Source organism: Pipistrellus kuhlii, unplaced genomic scaffold (genome assembly GCF_014108245.1).
Source record: "Pipistrellus kuhlii isolate mPipKuh1 unplaced genomic scaffold, mPipKuh1.p scaffold_m20_p_16, whole genome shotgun sequence".
NCBI lineage: Eukaryota > Metazoa > Chordata > Mammalia > Chiroptera > Vespertilionidae > Pipistrellus > Pipistrellus kuhlii.
This window is the reverse complement of record NW_023425471.1, coordinates 27,303,456-27,323,489: the sequence shown is the minus strand read 5'-3', so window position 1 is coordinate 27,323,489 and position 20,034 is coordinate 27,303,456. Positions and strand designations below refer to the sequence as shown.

Below are 20,034 nucleotides of genomic sequence, written 5' to 3'. Positions count from 1 at the left end.
CTTTGTCTATCCATTTTCCTGTAACCTTTTAATTGTTTCTATGTCTTAGATCCAACTGCTTTGTGACCGAGGGTCTTTTGGAGATGGTTTTATGTAGTTGGTGACTTTTGGGACCCAGTGGTGCAGTCTCTCAGATTTCCTGAGCTTGGTGTTCTAGTGGAGTCCTTTACTTGAGCTATTTGAGTTCTCCTGATGTAGTCGGGTCTTGAATGTTAGTTTCTTTTTCATAAATGAAGAGTCTTCATGGGTTGTCTTACAATGTGAGTCACCCCCAGCCTCATCAAACAAGCTGTTGTGATGTGCTTATGGGTCCGGCTCTTGTGAAAAGGGTTGTTTGAGGTCTCACTGGTATGCATTCAAAATCCACCATCTGGGAGAAAGGGGTCTCGGAGCCTGAGGCTTAGGTAGTGTGACTCTGGCCAATGGTGTTTGACTCTTGCTGGGGTAGTATCACTCTGCAAATCACTGTGAAGTTCCTGGAGCCCATAACAGTGTGAGGCAGCTGTCCCGTGGTCTGTGGATAAGGAAGTGGTACTTTGGCTAAGTTCATTTTATTTTGTGAATTATGAAGGGGTCCAGGAGCCAGTGGCTGGGGATGCAGGAATTTCGGAGTCTGTGGCTGAAACAAGTGCAATCTTGTCTGGGCATACAAGCCCTCAGTAGCTCACCATGCTGTCCAGACACTGGTCACCAGGGAGCAGGGAGTTGCAGTTTCTGTGGTGGGTGCATACACCCTTGGTTAGAGGTGCATATGCAGTGGCAGCTCACAGAGGGTCTCAGGAGCTGCCTGCCAGGATAGTAGGCTCATGGGACTCACATTCTATTGTGGCCCACATGCTGGTGTGACATCCACAGTGTTCAGATGCCAGCTGCTGGAGAGCAGGGAGTCTTGGTTTCTGTTGGTGGAGCTGTGTGCCCTTTGTTGGAGTGGCATTCACACAGTGGTGGCTTACAGAGAGTCCCAGGAGCTTCCTGCTGGGGTAGTGTGGCCATGTTGCCCATGTGCTGAAGTGATATGACCACAGTGACTAGATGCCAGGGAGCAGGGATCTGTAGTTTCTGCTGAGGGAGCTATGTGCTTTTAGAGGTGGATGTCCTGGGGTTTGCAGGTCTGTGGGAGAGGCTGTATGACTTTGGCTGAAGTGGCTTCAGGTTCACAGGCATTGTCCAAAGCCAGTCTGATTGGTGGTAAGGCTGGGTACCTAGTGGAGGCCACTCTCCCCTTCAGGATGGCATGGGCTTCGTGCCCAAGCTCTGAAGCCATGGCAATGTCAGCAACTGTGACTGGGACTCCCTGTCCAGGAGAGCCTGGTCTTTTAGCCCCTGATACTCCAAGATTTAACTGTCCCTCACTCACACACGCATACACCACACACATCCACATGCACTCCTTTCACTCTATCCTTCACTCATACCCTCTTCCTGCTGTCCTGACAGCTGCCATCTTCCCAAATGTATTTATTTTATTTTGTTGTTTGTGCTTTTGGAATAGTTTCTTAATATCATCTAATATCCAGTTGAGACAGTGGCTTTCAAAGCATAGATTTATAATTATTGTGGATGATCAAAATAAACTTAGTGGGTCATGACTAGCATTTAAAATATATAAAATAATTTATCACACAGTAAAGTTAAATATTTTTGAAACATTTCATTCATATACAGTATACATATGATATATATATATACTATATATCAGTGTGTGTGTGTGTGTGTGTGTGTGTGTGTGTGTGTGCTTGGTAATAATGTAAAGTGTATTTCTTATTGTAGGTTTTGTTTTAAGAAATGTTTGAAAGACACCACTTAAAAGTTATAGGGCCATGCCCCAATGGCACTATGAAAAATGAATCAATGCTGAAGCCTTTATCCCTGGCCATTAGCATTCATTCTCTCTCCCTTGAGGAACGTCAGCAGGGAGGGGGAAAGTAAGTCCTACCTATTGAGGGAACATCTAGACTTCATGGATACAGTCTATAAATAATAGTCACAAAAGCTGGAAATCCCATTTGACAGATATGCTTTTTGAGGGCGGTCATAGAGATCAGCTGAAAATTTGAGCAGAAGCTATCCTATTGTAGTTGAGCCTTGATTGTTGTTGGCATATCAGTGGATGGAATTGACCCCAGGCTGATTGGCTGTGAGGACTGGCCATGGTAACAGTGGACAAGCTGTTGTATGTGGCTGACCCCACAGAGTGGGATTAGCTTTAGCAGAGCTCTGGTGTTTCCTGAGTCCACCCTTTTGGTTCATCATTTGTGGAGCTAATTGGATGGTAATCTGGTGTCTGAAGGCAGTCACTGGGTTTGTTTTTTCTATGGCCTCTTGAGAGGTGTTCCAGTGCAGGCTGTTTGTGCCATCTGGCACAGGCAGTAGAGTGATCTGCAGTTGGTAGCTTGTTGTACTAGGCATGGAGGCACTTAGGAGAGGTTGTGCTGTGAACTGAGGCTGAGTACCTCTAGTTCCAGTCTGGGGGTCACTTACCAAGTGTACAGGGTAAGGTGTGGCTAGCTGCTGTTTGTTTGGGGTTTCTGGCCCTTTTGGAAAATTTATAGAAATCCAAAGCATGTGTGGAGGCTAACTGCTTATGAATAACAGCAGCTAAAAGAGGTCTCAGCCTATGAACAAGTTGGTTGGGGTGTGTTCTCATGGAATCATCAGGGTGGGGTGATTTTGATGCAGACTTGAATTTGGCACCCCCTGAGCCTGCAGGCTGGGTTGTAGCGGGGTGTTCTAAAGAACAAGGCAGCCCTAGTTGGTTTGGCTCAGTGGATGGAGCATCGCATGTGGACTGAAAGGACCTGGGTTTGATTCTGGTCAAGGGAAGATGCCTCCATTGCAGACTCCTCCCTGGCCCAGGCCCATGCAGGAGGTAACCAATTGGTGTGTCTTCCTTGCATCAATGTTTCTCTCTCTGTCTCTCCCTGTCCCACTCTCTAAAAATCAATGGAAAATTATCCTCAGGTGAGGATTTAAAAAAAAAGAACAATGGCTCTCACCTGCTGGCTTTGTTGAGGGATGATTCACTAAAAAACAAAATGTTCAGAGAGAATTGCCCCTTCAATTTTCCCTCTGAAACCAGACTATTTAGCCCTTCCATAGCATGTCCCTGACATTTGAGTTGATGGAATGCACCTGACAGTGGGTAAGTTTGTGTGAAAGTCCTTTAAGAGAAATTCCTGGGACTCCAGCAGTCCCCACTCTCACCCTGGTGGAATCTTCACTGATTTTCACAGCCAGGTATTGTATGGACTTCTCCAAACATGTGTTCTGGGATGGGGATCCTGGCATAAGGCTGGAATCCCTCACTTTTCAATAGAGATACCTGCAGCAGAGATATTCCTCCCAATTCTTAACTACCACATGTGGATTTATGATAAGCCTGGTTCACTTCTCCACCCCCTCTTACAGACTCAATGTGGCTTCTTCTTTATACCTTTAATTATAAGAGTTAATTTCAGCTAGTCTTTGGGTGGTTCTCATTGGTGGTAGTTTAATAATTTGGTTGTAATTTTGATGTAGTCCTGAAAGGAGCCAAGCACTGTGTTTACCTACTTTGCCATCTTTATCAGAAGGCCTGTCCACTGGGATCATAATTATCCATTCATTTGTTTGACAAATCCAGAACACTGGAGATGATAAGCACAATACAAATGTAACAGTCACCAAATTTCACATACCTGTTGCAGAATTTATCCTGTAAAGTGGGTTTCCAGTCACTATTGAGTTTAGTGGGGATTCTTCAAGAAGGAAAAATGCTTTCTGGAAGTATTTAGCAACTGCTGTTGCTGTAGTCATATGATAGGGGAATGCTTCTACCCAATTAGAATAAATACAGACCATCACCAGTACATATTTATATCCTTAAGAGGAAGGTAACTAGAAAAAAATCCACTTTCCATACCTCAAAATATTTTTCATTAAACCTCATAGTATTTATTTATTTATTTATTTATTTATTTATTTATTTATTTATTGACTGACAGGGTTACAAATGTCAAATGTCCCTCATTGTACTGCCCTTGGGCTCCCCTACCCCCCATCAGTCTGTACTCCACCCCAGGCCTACTCCACACCATTATGTATATAAGTTTTTTGGTTAATCTTTTCTCGTCTCTCTACCCACTTCCCCTGTGAGATCTTTCAGTCTGTTCCATTCACCCAAGATTCTGCGCCTATTTTGTTCATCTGTTTATTATGTTCATTTGATTTTACATATACATGATATCATGTGATATATTCTCCAGGTCCATTCATGCTGTCTCAAAGGGTGAGAGATCCTTATTTTTTACAGCTGCATAGTATTCCACTGTGTAAAAATACCACAGCTTTTTTATCCACTCAGCTACAAATGGGCCATTTGGCATGTTTCCAGATCTTAACTATTGTAAATAATGCTGCAGCTGGCCAACCTCCCAATATTCTTTCTGATTGGTTTATCTGGATTATTAAGATATATTCCTAGGAGTGGGATTGTTTTTTGTTTTTGTTTTTTTTTTAGTTTTGTTTTTTTAGTTATTTTAACAGATTGAAAATGAAATTCTAATTTTGTATCAGTACTTTTGGCATTAAAAGAATGTTAAGTAGAACCATTTCAATGTTACTTAGCTTGACCATATATAATATTTCTTTTTTAAAAATTTATTTTTATAAAATTCTATCACTTTCACAATCCTTTTGCAACTTTCATAAATCTTCCAGTTTTGTCCTATCTTTTTCCTTACTTATTCTGGAACAATCATTTTATTTTTTAGGAAAATATTATTTCCTTATCCGTTGTCAAAAATCCATTTCTATTTCTCATGTCTTTTTTCCCCACAGGCAAACACATCTTACTTTTAATATACAATTATTTTCCATCACCATAATACACTCCTCTTTGTTCTCATCACTTTCCCAGAGATTCTACCTCTTAAAATTCAAATTAGGCTTTGTCATAAATGTCTGAAACTTATTCTGAGTCATCTTGTGTCCTCCTAGCCTTTCAAAATGTCACACTAAAGTCTCCAATTTATTATTCTGTCTGTTTTTCCACTATGTCTTGTAGCTCCCAAAGCTAGCAGAGCAATGGACAACCACATACCCTTTTCTAATTTTAGCCCTTCTTTAGTATTTAGATTGCATTCATTATTTAACTTAGTACACTTCAAGCTTTCCAGTAACCAGACATTTGTAAACTATTTGCTGAAAATTTTATGCACAAACTCTTTTATCCTATTTATCTCTAGTTAAATCATTTGTTTTTAACAATTTTATTTACACTAGAGGCCCAGTTCATGGATTCATGTACCAGTGGGGTCCCTCAGCTTGGCCTGCGGTGATTGGGCTGAAACTGCCTCTCTGATATCTCCTGAGGGGTCCCAGATTGCGAGAGGTTGTGGGACAGGCCAAGGGACCCCCACCAGTAAATGATCATGACTGGGGAAGGACTGAGGAAGGGCTCCAGGGCATGTCTGGCCCACCTTTCCCAGACCTGATCAGGGCCAGCTGGCTGAAGAAGGACTGCGGGAGGTTGGCCAGCTGCAGGAGGGCTCCAAGTCATGTCTGACCTGTGTCTCTCAGTCCCAATTGGCTAGACCCCAGCAGCAAGCTAACCTACCAGTCGGAGCATCTTCCCCTTGGCAGTCAGTGTGTATCATAGCAACTGGTTGAATGGTCAAATAGTTGGGCACTTAGTTTATTAAGCTTTTATTGTATAGGGTTATTTCTATAGATTTCATGAGACTTTAAAGTGATTAACCAATCTTATAATAGATTATTTTTCTTGCTGATAAATTTTGTAACAGAGAAACTATGAGTTTATATTACCAATAAACCCAGGTAAAATGAGAGTGGTATGTTTGCATTATTTTACAGTAACTCTAAAGACATTTTTGTTTTCTTTAAACCAACAACCTTAAGTTAGCTTTAATTTACTAAAAATGTATCCTAAATCATGTGTACTTTAAAAGCATTTGAGTTAGTTTCCATTATACTTTATGTATTCATATGATTGTTTGTTTTTCAGCTGATTAAATAGGATTCCTTTACAATTGAATTTTAAGTTTACAAATTAATTTTGTCCATATCATTCAGAGGTAGAAAATATCATTACGTACATAGACATATAGATAAACACAGACAAAGATAACATAGCTTTCACTTTAAAATATTATTTGTGTTTTAGGTACAATAATACAAAACTCAGAAGGAAAAGTGTATCCAAATTATGCTTCTGTATATGAACTATGTCTTTTACTTTAAAAAATATATATTTTATTTATTTTTTACAGAGAGGAAGGGAGAGAGATAGAGAGTTAGAAACATCGATGAGAGAGAAACATCGATCAGCTGCCTCCTATACACTCCCTGCTGCGGAAGTGTCCACAACCAAGGTACTACACGCCCTTGACCGGAATCAAACCTGGGACCCTGGAGTTTGCAGGCTATCGCTCTATTCACTGAGCAAACCAGTTTCGGCTGAACTATGTCTTTTAGAACCTTTTACAAATCAATAAAATCATGTGTTCCATTATCTTTGAGAGTTTTGAGATCCTCTCTTTTAAGGGTGTCTGTTATGGTGGACTTATCCAAACAGATTCCCTTTTTGAAGAAGATGGATGACTTGTTAAGAAGCTTAAGCAAACAGAAACAGGACACAATAAAAATTAATAGAAAGCAAATGTGAACCTGAAATTCGGAAAGCTCAGGATGCAAAAGGTGTGGCTTCAGAAGGCTTAAACTTAAAGGGATCAGCATTCATAGAGCGGGGAAGGAGATGACACTAGAAATGGAGACTGAACAAAAGATGGTTGCTACTCCCCTCCCTTCAGAAATATAGACTAGAGGCCTGATGCACAAAATTCGTGCAAGGGGCTCGGCCCTCACAGCTGTGGTGGCTTGCCTTGGTGGCTTGCCTCAGCCCTCACAGCCCCGGCTTCATCCAGAAGGTCACCTGGAAGGATGTCCAGTCTAATTAGCATATTAAGTTTTTATGATTATAGGTGGGGGAGGGGTAAAAGAGGCCTCAGAAGCCATTTTAACTTTTCCCCCCCAATTGTTCACTTCCATTAATTTAGAGTCCTAAATATGTTTGGAAGCCTGAAGGTACTAATTAAAATAGTTTGTTTTGCTTTAAAGCCACAGTTTTCTAATTTAGTTTTAAGAAAAGCAATTTTTGTGTCAATAGGTCCCCATAATGACTAGTGTAGCTATAATTTGCAGGATGAGGGCCCATAATTTTCAAACATCAGCAGTCCCAGAAGATGAACCATTCCCTTTGAACATGAAATCCCAAATTTAGAAAGAGTATTCTGACAGAAGGACAGAAGAGTATTGCTTCACCAAACGGCTTTCTCAAGTCCCATAGACAAAAACAGATGTGTATGTTAAGACCCATACACAAAATCCAGCGACAGAGGATACCCAAATAAATCTGAAACTTCAGCAAGTTGAGAAGTTTGGGACTAGGAGGACTTATCCAGCCAAATCTGGGACCTCTGAGGACCTTGGTAGGTACCTTACTCAAATCCAGGTGGCAAGGTACTAAGGAACAAGTCACCATTGACCCTCTTTCTCACACCATATAATGTTAACCAATAAAGAGTTGAGACTATAAAATAAATTAAAAGTTTATTTGGGGTCTTAAAAGATTCAAAACTTGAAGATGCAGATTCAAGTAGCAACCCAAATTGCACTCTGGAGAGAACAAAGAAAGTAAGGTTTATAAAGGCAAGAACAACAAAATGTAATTATTTCATGCAATCACCGGATTGCTGGCTTGGTTAAAATGGATTGGTTAGTTCCACTATGCAAATGAGGGAAGCAGAAACTACAGGGAAGGAAGTAAAGTCTGTATGTGTCCATATAGCAGTTGTTATTACAGGATATTTATGATTCTATGATGTTTATGACTTTAGGATATTTATAGCTTGGCCTTGAGTTGTGTTTAGCAACAGATTTAGCAACTTAATAGCAGCTCTGAGAACTGAGGCACAAGGTATGCGCAGGCCCCACTTCCTTAAGAGTCTCCTGACTCTATTTTAAGTGACTATCTTTGCAGTGTTTATTCCTTTTTTCCCCCCCTAAATTTTAACTGCCAGAAGGCTTTGGAATCTCACACTTCTGAGGTAAAATCCTGGTTCTCCCACTTGTTAGCTGTGTATCCTTGGGACATTTAGTGAACCTATTTTAATTAGTACCTTGAGGCTTCCAAACATATTTAGGACTCTAAATTAATGGAAGTGAATAATTAGGGGAGAAAAATTAAAATGGCTTCTGAGGCCTCTTTTACCCCTCCCCCATCTATACCATTGTTGTGTATTCATTCTCCTGTTAGTGAACCTCTTTGCACCTCAGTTTTGTCATCTGGAAAACAACTCTTAACTATCTTACATGATTGTTGGGAGATTTAACTGAGATACTCTTATGCATCACCTAATATATTGTGGAGGAGATTCAACTGTTTAATGGTGGTTTGGATTAGATGACTCTTTAGGTATCTTCCAAACTTGGGGTCCTGTGACTCATGCCTTTTTGGAAGATTTTGGTCCTCTTTGATCTCTCCAGTGTCCAAATTATCAGAACACTTTGCTTAAAGCACTAAATTTATCACTTGATCATAAACTCTCAAAATATTATGAAGTACATGTTATACATACAAAAGGTGTATAAAACATCTATGTGCAGCTTAAAGAATGATAATTTAAAAAATATTCATATGTACACCATCTTGCTTAAGAAATAGAGCATTATTGAAGAGGACCATAGAGGTCCCCTATGTGCCTCTTCCTGATCACATCTTTGTCTTGTTCCCCCTAAAGGTTACTATTACCTTGAATTTTGTGTTAATCATTCTCTTTCATTGTTTCATTTTTTTTCTATCTAGATATATAATCTTAAACACTATATTGTTTAGTTATGCACATTTTGAGCTATATATAAATCATACTTTGTTTCTGAGAGTTATGTTCACATGTGTATAGTTTGTTCTTTACCATTGTTGTGTATTATTTAATTATTTGAATATACAACACTTTATTCTCCTGTTAGAGACAAATTGGTTGTTTCTAGTTTGGAACTATGTCAAACAGTGCTGCTACAAACATTCTTGTGCCTATCTTTTGGGGCACACATGTAGGAGCTTCTTTAGTATACTAGAATGTCCCCAAGTGTTGAATTGTTGGGTTCTAAGATAAGCACATGTTCAAATTTACTAGCTAAGGCCAAATAGTTTCACATAGTTGTTCCCATTTATAGTATTACAATGAAAATTTATTTTACTGCATATTTTCATCCATAGGCTGATATCGTCAGCCTTTATAATTTTTGTCAATCTGTTAGGTGTAAAAAGTTATATCATGTATCATTGTGGGAATAATTTGCATTTTCCTGATTACTTATTAGACTTAGCATATTTTTATAGCCCATTAATATTTGCTCTTTTGTGAAATGCCTATTCATGCATTCCACTTATTTTTTTTCTATTGAGTTGTTTTTCTTTTTTATTTATTTATAGGACCTCTTTATATAATCATGTATTCTTTTGTTATATTTTCCTTGATGATGTACATTTTTTTACTCATCCCTATTATAAACTTCTTCAAGGCAGGACTGCCCTTCCCTCACATGAGCCCCTCAGTTGGGCCTGCTGAAGACTATGTAGCCTACAGAAGATGTTTCTGAATGGTCAGCCTGAGTCATGGGCAAGTTAGAATAAACAATCTCTTTGATCTATGACCTCTACCTGAAGTCACTGAAGGAAGGGGGGTTGGGAAGTAAAGGTACTGACAATATTTAAACTTTGAATGCCAGACTAGGCTCAACACTATCACAACAATGCCTCATGATGACCTTACCCCCACCCCCAATAGAATTTTCATTTCAAAACAGAGGTAAAGTCAAATTATATCTAGAATGTTCCTGCTTCTCATCATCTCTACTACCAGTCTGCCTGATCAAAACCTCAATCATACTGCAAACCTATCTAGCTTGCTTACACTCTTACTTCAAGGCCTTGTGGTTTCTTCAGTCTCGAGTACTCTTCTATTAGTTAAATAGTTTACTCTCTCATTTCATTCTTTTCTTCAATGCCACATGGCAGAGGTGTTTTCCCCGACATTTCAAATAACAACTATAATTCTGTCCTCTTATTCTACCTCATTTTCAGAGCACTTGCCACCCAACATGTTGCATATTTGTTTATTGTCTGCCTTCTCTCATTAGAATATAAGCTTTATGAAGGCTACATGAGAGTTGGGCCCTTGTATAAAATTTTTGCCTCTCTATCTCAGCCTCCAAACAGCTATGGAACCTTGTAGGTGCTCAATAAAGATATGTTGAACTAAAAAGTGAAAGTGACTTGCTCAAGGTCACGTGGCTAGTGACTGCTGAAATCAGCGTTCTAATCCAAAGCTATGGAACACATAACTGGTGTTCTTTCTCTTACTATACCAAAACTCTGCTCCTTTCTTCAAAATCTCAAGAACAGATTTTGGACTAGCCTTAGAAGGGATGTGATCTTAGATGATAAGGAAAACAGGTAGCAGGGCCCAGTGGAAAAGAGGAACACTAATGCTTTGGGGAACCTGTATAGCAAGAAGGGCTTATCCTCCCTAGGTAAAGAGAGAAGACAGTGGGCAGAAGACATGGAAGAAGCAGGTAAGTATAGTGGAGGGGAGTTTGATTGCTGTCTCTATAGCATAGTTTAATGTCTGCTCCTAAATCTCTTTCCCATATACCTGAAGTTCTATTCTCAATGATTCGTTTATTTCAAAAACTTACCAGTGGATTTTGCAGAGAAGATTGACTGGAGCTTACTGTCCTGAAAGGGCGGTCCTCTGAATCTTGTAATTCTTCGTGAGGTCCTGAGGAGCTACTTGGAAAAAATACAATATCCCAAGGACATAGGGACTTGGAAGGACCATGGAGTACATTGATGAAGAAAGGGATGAGTACCTCCCCACTTGGTCCTTTGATCAGAGGTGCTATAGCCCCTAGCCCATTTCTGTTTAAAGTATGGTCTCCAGATCAGCACCATTGGCATCATCTGGTAACTTGTTAGAAATGCAGATTCTCATACCTAGTCTATCATAAATAACATTTTAACAAGATCCACACATTATTTATATACACATTGAAGTTTTAGAAGTTAGAGTTATTTATAGTTATAATTCTTTTATTTCCATTTCTACATTGTATTCTAATGCGTGAATATATCATAATTTATATATCTAGAAGCTAGAAATTCTAGAGTAACAAAGATGCCTATGGGCAGGTAGTGTGGTTGTCCCAATTTGGTTCCTTCCAGCTTTATTGTCTTCTCAGAATGCTCCCACTTGTGCCCTAGTGTTGCTCCCCTAGAAAACAACCAAAGTCTAGACAGACAGACACTGGGGTTTTCTGTTGATGGTCATCAATAGGAGAATTAAGTAAAGGCAACCAAAAAAGCTAAAAAATAAACAAGCAGGTTTTCAAAGTTCAGCTTTATATAACAATTAGAGGCCCAGTGCACAAAATTTGTACACGGGGGTGGGGGTGTCCCTCAGCCCGACCTGCACCCTCTCCAATCTGGGATCCCTCAGAGGATGTCCGACTGCCAGTTTAGGCCCGACTCAACAGGAGACATCCCTCTCACAATCCAGGACTGCTAGCTCCTAACCAATTGCCTGTCTGCCTGCCTGATTGTTCCTAACTGCTTCTGCCTGATAGCCCCCTAACTGCTCCCCAGCCAACCTGATTGATGCCTAACTGCTCCCCTGCTGGCCTGATCATCCCCAACTGCTCTCCCTTGCCAGTCCAATGGCCCCCAAATGCCTTCCCCTGACAGCCCAATTGCCCCCAACTGCCTTTCCCTGCAGGCCTGGTCACCCCCATCTGCCCTCCCCTGCTTCCCTGATCTTGTTCCCAACTGCCCTCCTCTTGCTGGCCTGATTGCCCCCAACTGCCCTCCTCTGCAGGCCTGCTCACCCCCAACTGCCCTCCCCTGCAGGCCTGCTCACCCCCAACTGCCCTCCCCTGCTGGCCATCTTGTGGCGGCCATCTTGTGGCGACCATCTTGTGGCAGCCATCTTGGGATGACATGAGGGCATCGCACAAGGGTATAAAGACCACCTAGGCTTTTATTAGTATAGATGATAATTGTTTTATTCCTATCTGAGAAACCAACAAAATAGTTCCTTGGGAGAATATGAAATGCAGATTTCTGATTCTACAAATGTAGTAAGCACAGCAAAGGAAGTTTCCCTAAGCCTCAGTTGCCCTTCTCTCAAGCTAATTGCCCTCTGCCCAGATAGACTTGCTTTGCTTGCTTTGCTCTTCAATCACTTTGCTTGGGTTTCTTCTCCCCCTGTCACTCAGGTCCCTCCAAGCAACAAGGGATTGGCACTGTCTTTTTTATCTTCTGTTACATGATAGTGGCCTACCATGAGCAACAAGGATCTCCACTTTACTTTTCAAACTTCTAGAGTGACTCAAGGTCCTTTATCCTCAATTCTACTTTAGAATATACTTACTGGGAGAGACATGGACATTTTTTGAACTCCGGGTAGTTGAGAGGTTTAAACAAAAGCTTTGAACAGTTCCTGATATAGGTCCTGGTTACTTCTGTTAATCTCATTTTGAGAGTCTCAAGTTCTTAGGATCCCCCACCTTTGAAACTTTCTAGGATGATTCACAGGTGGGAAAGTCCTCCTTTTCTTCATTCCAGTTCCCTTATAGTGATGTGATCTAAAAGTATCCTCTTTATAAGTTGGTAAGATAACAAGACTTTTTAAAAAATACATTGTTATTGATTTTAGAGAGATAGTGAAAGAGAATGAGGAAGAAAGAGAGAGAGAAAGAGAGAGAGAGAGAGAGAGAGAGAGAGAGAGAGATAGAGAGAGAGAGAGAGAGAAAGATTTGTCACCACATGCATGCAACTGATTGGGTATTGATCCTGAATCCTGGTCATGTGCCCAGTATGAAGAACTTTTGGTGCACAAGACAATGCTCAACCAACTGAACCACACCAGCCAGGGCAAGTTAACAAAACTTTAAGCATACAATCCACATAACCTGAAAAATAAATGGCAGGTACACTCATTTGCTAATGGGAGTCTATTAACACACCAAGAAAAGCCATGTGCCTGTGCTTCAAGGGTTAAAGCATTGTAAGGCAGCTGCTTTAGTCTGGAAGAGAGTGTTAGCAGAAAAGAATTATATTGTAAGAAAAGTTAATATATTGAATTAAGCCTTTAAAGAAAAACAAGAAAATGAAGAAGTGGGCAGAAAAATAGGTGCCAGAGAAGCTGAAGAGACAAGGTAGGAACATTAAAGTTGACACTTACGCTTTTCTTTTGTGCTGTAGTTTTGAAATTTGATTTGGAGAAAGGAAGATTTCTGCTTGAAGTGGGAATGTGTTTAGACTGATAATGCAGGCAGATAATCGCTGCTCTTAGATTTGATTATATGTGTAAAAGGACGGCTCCTCAAAATAGATCTGGATATAAGGACAATGTGCTCCTATAACTTTTTCTCTTTAGGTAAGGAATCTTGAACTGCTGCAAGGTCATTTTGTGTGTAAGGGCTGTCTGGGCTCAGGACAGGGAGGTACATCAGGCTGTCTCAGGTGTTGATTAGTGAGCTTGGAGAGGAAGCCTCAACACCTAATTAGCAACAAATGTTCACAGAATGAAAGGCAACACCAGTTAAATGCTAAATCATTCCTTGACCCTAGTTCCCAAACTCCAGTGTGCCTCTGACTCACTGAAGGTTCTAGTTAAACATGGATATTTCTTGTTCCCAACTCCCAGAGATTCTGTTTCAGGTGGTTCTGACTCAGGTGGTCCCTACCATACTTTGAGAAACATTGTCATAGGGCAGAGGTGGGGAACCTTTTTTGCCAAGGGCCATTTAGCTATTTATAACATCATTCATGGGCCATACAAAATTTTCAACTGAAAAATTAGCCTGTTATATTTGGTCAAACATTTCATTAACTCACCCATTTGGCAGGGTTAGACCAAATGATTTTGAGGGCGTTACATGGCCCGAGGGCTGGACATTCCCCATCCCTATCTTAGGGGAAAGATGTTAGCCAAATGAAAGATATTAAATGAACAATGTTTCTTCCCTTCTCTGAGTATCAGTGTTGTCTTCATTTTGGGTTGGCTGAACCAGATGTTTCCTATTGTTTTTTCCATTTTTATGAGGCTATAGATATGAATATGCATATTGGTGTGTTTCCTATGAATTAGAAAGCAGAGCGCAGGAAAGTTAAGAAAATATATGTGTATATATACTAAGGTGACCAGATGTCCCACCATTCTGGCCATTCTGACAGGTGTGAGATAGTACCACATCGTTGTTTTGATTTGCATCTCTCAGATAATTAGTGACTTTGAGCATGTTTTCATGTGCATCTTAGCCTTCCTTCTATCTTCTTTTGAGAAGATTCTATTTAGATCCATTGCCCATTTTTTTAAATTGGGTCATTTATCTTCCTTTTATTAAGTTGTATAAGCTGTCTATAGATGTTGAAGATTAAACCTTTATCAGTGATAACATTTGCAAATATGTTCTCCAATACAGTGGGCTTTCTTATTGTTTTGTTGATGGTTTCTTTTGCTGTAAAAAAGCTTATTTTGATGTAGTCCCATTTGTTTATTTTCTCTTTAGCTTCCATTGCCTAGGGGCAGTATCAGTGAAGAATTTCTTTTGGCATACGTCTGAGATTTTGCTGCCTGTGGATGCCTCTAGTATTTTTATGGTTTCCTGTCTTATGTTTAAGTCCTGTATCCATTTTGAGTTTATTTTTGTATATGGTGTAAGTTGGTGATCTAGTTTCATTTTTTTGCATGTATCTGTCCAATTTTCCCAACACCATTTATTGAAGAGACTGTCTTGACTCCATTGTATGTTCGTACCTCCATTGTCAAATATTAACTGAGCATAGTGATTTGGGTTGATATCTGGGTTCTCAATTCTATTCCATTGATCTATATGTCTGTTCTTGTGCCAGTACCAGGCTGTTGTGAGAACAGTGGCTTTGTAATATAGCTTGAAATCTGGTATTGAGATCCCTCTATTTATTTCATAAATACATAAATTTTCTTGAATTTAGCAGACAGTACTCGTATTATTTATATTTTATAGTGGTGGCAAAAAGTCTAGCACCGGCCTTGAAAGTGACATTTACGACTATAACATAATTTTATTTATTTATTATATTTGTAAACTGTACTTATGTTGAAGTTTAAAATATATATTACAATATTATTTTTGCGTTCTATGAAAATTTTTGTTGCTCCATATAGACCAAATATTTAATCAAGACTCCCCCCCTCCCCCCCCCGTCAATGGTGTCCTGCTTTACCAATGTTAAAATCTAAATCTGGTCACCTTAATATATATATATATATATATATATATAGAGAGAGAGAGAGAGAGAGAGAGAGAGAGAGAGAGAGAGAGGGGAGCGAAGAGGAGGGGCGGGGAGGGGAGGGGAAGGAGAGGAGGGGACAGGAAAGGAAAGGAGAGGAGAGGAGAGGAGAGGAGAGGGAAGAGCTATGTGGCCTTGGGCAAGTCACTTAACTTCTCAGTTTTCCCATTTGTAAAATGTGAACCTAATAGCAACTGTCTCACAGGATTGCTGGGAAGATTGACTGAAACAATGATTGGTAGTATTCAATATTTTGTGCTAGAGCAAAGGCTGAATAAATAGTAGTTATTATTACTATTCTTATCTTTATTCCATCTTTGCTTGCTGCCCTGGGCTTTCATTCACATCAAACCGTGGAAAGGAGCTATGATGCTTAATCAGGGACTAGTTTGCAAATCACAACTGTCACAGCAAAGAGAGGCAGCCTCCCCCTTTGCCTTCTCTGGAGGTTGAGACACTTGGGGTGGTATCTTCTGTCTCTGTTGGCTTTCAGTTAGCCTTTGTATTTTCTTTGGGATGGGCGCATCCACAGAGTTGAGTCTCCCACTACTCATGTCTTCATTGGTGCAGTGCTCCTGCTGGTTTGGAAGGTGTGAGCCAGGGGATAGTGGGTTGTTTTCCTCCAGCTTGTAATTTGGCCAGAGAACAGAGGAAATCCAGGCTGGGATTGGGGCCAGGCTTTTTAGCTGCTGCACAGCAACAGTAGTAGGAGAGGGTCCCAACTGGGATGCTGGAATGGGGAAGGATAAGAAGGATAGACACAGGGGAGCTCCACAAAGCCTCAGAGCCATACCTGCCCTATTTATACCAGTCTAGTGTTAGCCAAGTAACTTCTGTACTAACTTCTCTCATTAGGTCTCCTGCATATGTTTGAAAATGGTACTTCCTGGCAGGTGACTGAACTATGGTTGTGAAGAACATGCATGCATACATTACTTACTGGTAGACAATTTAGTGGAATGGTTAGGGGTAGGACTCTGCAGCCAAACTGCCTGGGTGTGAACCCTTACTCCAAAACTTAGTAGTTGTGTTATTTTACTTTTCTTTGCTTCAGTTTCCTTATCTGTAAAATGCAGATACTAGTATTTACCTTGTAGGCTTGTTGTAAGCATTGGAGTGAGTTAATAGGTAAATAGTGCTTAGAACAGTGTATGACACTCACAGTAACCACTGTACAAGTGTTTATTATAGCCATTAAATCAACAAGTAGCTAAATCAATAATTAAGTCAACAGTCAATACCTGCTCTGTGCCATGCTGAGTACAGGGCATAAAAGTGATATATAATATTCACCTGCTTTTAAACACCTCGTATCTACTAGTGTACTCCAAAGAGCTTTGGATGATGAGGCAGAAGACTCAGGTTTGAGACCTTACTCTATTACATAGAACTGTAAAGTATTAGGTTCAAATGGAGGTCATCTGGTTTAACACTGTCCTCCTCCTGCTATAAAATACATAAACTCCTTTAAGGTCAGACTCTGCTTGCATGCCTTCAAAATAAGGAGATAAATCACTTAAGGTAAGCTATGCCACATTACTTGATTACTTTATGCCTCAGTTTCTCACCTGTTTAAATGATGGCACATCATATGGACATCAGAGGCTTTCTGTAAATATATAAAAAAGGAATGGTTGGGAATCTGTTAAGAACCCTCAGACTTAAGTAGGCTGTTCAATAGGGTCAGAGAAAATAATTGTTTAAAATATTTTTATTGACCAGACAGGAAGGGAGAGGAAAAAAGAGAAAGAAACATCGATGAGAGGAAATCATTGATTGGATGCCTCCTGCATATCAGACCAAGCCCACAACCTAGGCATGTGCCCTTGACCAGAATCAAACCCAGGACCCCTCAGTCCACAGGCTGATGTTCTATCCACTGAGCAAAACTCGCTAAGGTAGAGAAAATAATTTTTTAAAGTATATGTGGAATTGGCTAATTTTGAAAAGTGGCAGAATGTTCTGCACCCATTTTTATAGTGCATGTGGGGGTGGGGGGAGAAGTAACTGTGAACCAATGACTATATCTGATATGAGAAGCATAAGGTGGAACTTGCATTCTCCTTGGGGGTGGGTTCAAAGGGATTCTCCCAACCTCAGTAGACTGGGGACACAGTGAGGAAGGATGAGGCTGTGATGCCAGCTTTCATCCTCAACAGATATGCACCTTTGGCTGTGGCAAGGGGAGGTGTTGCAACTGGAACTGATCAATAGGGCACTGACAGTAGGATCATATACTAGATTTGACACACTCCCAAAGATTGCCAACTTCTTTACTGATACATGAATTCCTGCCTCTGCTCAGAGGCATGCAGCCACATTGAGTCACAGAATGTCTGTGCAACTATTGTGTAGGTTCAGGTTGCCAGCTATTGAGAACCATGTGGTTGTTTTGTTTCCCTCACACCTGCCAAAAGGATGAGAGAAAGGAAGGAGGAATAAGTTGGGAAACAGCTTTGAAGGTCACACATCTTTAGGCCTCATCCCCAAGGGCCTGTATTTGGGAGATATAATATAGAGCCCTTCTTATCACTTTCTGAGCCTAACAAATAGGAATTTCTATTACTACATTTTTCTTGGGACCAGAAGTATTAAGACCAGGCCAGGAGTTTCCCTTTGGCTTAGATATGTAAGCATACATTATTAGTTAGGAAAGTTATCAAATTCTAGAATCTCTGGGTTTGGAGAACTTCTTTGAGGTTATTTAGTCCATTCCCCTGCCTTGAGAGGACAAATGAAAATATCTTGTTTTTAATAGATTTTTATTGCTTTCAAAAAGGGAGGGGGAGGAGAAAGAGAGAGAGAGAGAGAAAGAGAGAGAGAGAGAGAGAGAGAGAGAGAGAGAGAGAGAGAGAGAGATCAATGATGAGAGGAGAGAGATGAAAGAATTACTGATAGGCTGCCTCCTGCACGCCTCCTACTGGGGAAGGAGCTCTCAACCTGGGCATGTGCCCTGACTGGGAATTGAACCATGACCTGCTGGGTTAATACTCAACCACTGTAACACACCAGCCAGGCGAAAATCTCCAGTTTTTAAAGTTCTATAGAGATAAATATTAAACAGTCTCCTCTAGCTGCCTATTTTACTGCTTAATAAGTTATGATTGGAAAGTTCTTTCTTTTGTCTGCCTACTTTGCATTATAATTCATGCTCTTGTCTTAGTGCCCACAATGGGAAGTGCATTTTTAAGAAATGGGGTTGTGTGCTTATTATACTTGTATAGAGCCATCCACAAATATGAATCAAATTTGTTGTAATTGCTCTCAGAACAGAACCAGGGCCAAAGGGTAGAAGTTCACAGGAGGCTAATGATCACTCAAAGGAATAAGGACCTTGTGAAAAGATTAGAAGTGTCCACAAGAGGAACCCTTTGAAAGACATGAGTTCCCTGTTTCTAAGAGGGCTCAAGTAAAACATGAGTGTAATGCTATAGTGATAATACTTATATGGTGGGGATTAACATAAAGTCCTTTTGCCCTTGATTTTCTGTATACTTTATTTCCTTCACCTCCCTCCCAACCTGTGACTCCAACTCTCTGAGGTCACCTCAGTCATCTATCAGGGCCATGTGCACCTAGTAGCTTTGGGCAAAATAGTTCACAGTTGTGTATTGCTTGCAACTTTACAAATTGCTTTATCAAAATCTTGTGTCACTCTTGTTACAGTTACTTGATCTGTACAAATAAAGCTTTGATGTAGGTAGGGAAGGTATCATTTTGACTATTTACCAGATGATGTAAATGAGGTTCAACAGGATTAAACACTGTCCAAGAGCCAGGATTCCAAACCAGGGTTCAAATCTAATGTTCTTTTCTTTACACATATCACCCATACTTCCTACTGTAATTGAAGGAGTTGGCCTACTTGGTGCTGTTCCAAATAATCAGAACTAGGGGGTAGAAATTATAGGAAGGTGTATCAATTTATAAACAAAGAGAAGGTCTTAATCAAGAAGGTTAACTATAGAAGGCTGCTCCTAAAATGAGTGGGCTCCCCAACACCAGGGAGTAAAGACTGGGAGATTGTTTGCTAAGAAAGTTGAAGAGAAAATTCAAATCTGGAAGTGAGATAAAGATAGATACTTTCTGAGTCTCCCATTAATAGGCCTGAATTACCCACTCTTCTTATAATTGACCTTTTCTGAGCAAGATTGGCCCTATAATACCAGAATAGTACTTCAAGCCCTCTAGAGACAGATACCAAGTTTCTCTTCAGTTCCATGATTTCGGTTAACTTCTCTGCAAATGAGTGGTAGGTTTTCTATGCCATGTTCTCTAAGTTGAAACATCTGTTTCCTCTCATTCTCTCTTCTAAGAGCAACACCCTGGGTTCACTGGCACTTGTCTGACACTTTCTTTTTGTTTCCTTTTCTCCTGCTTAGACCCATTGAGACTGCCTGTGAAATGGGATTAGTATATTGTTCTCATCTTTCTGCTGCTTCCTCTGCTCCCTTTACCATAGCAGTCCTTTCCCATTTCCCATTCCAATCCTCTCTACCAAGCCAGCCTAGAGTTCCCCAAGATGGTTTCAAGGTTTCCAAAACAGCAGTTTCCTCCTCAGTACATTCCCATCTTTCTTCTGCCCCACCATTCTGACTTTAAGTCTTTCCTAGAATCTTCACACCATCTACCCAAATGAT

General features: G+C 40.3%; 1 protein-coding gene across 1 annotated transcript in view; it reads left to right on the top strand.

Annotated features, from left to right (window-relative positions):
* The window catches only part of ARHGEF9 (Cdc42 guanine nucleotide exchange factor 9), a 314,280-nt gene that overhangs the window by 33,922 nt on the left and 260,324 nt on the right, over nucleotides 1-20,034 (top strand). The window lies entirely within an intron of this gene.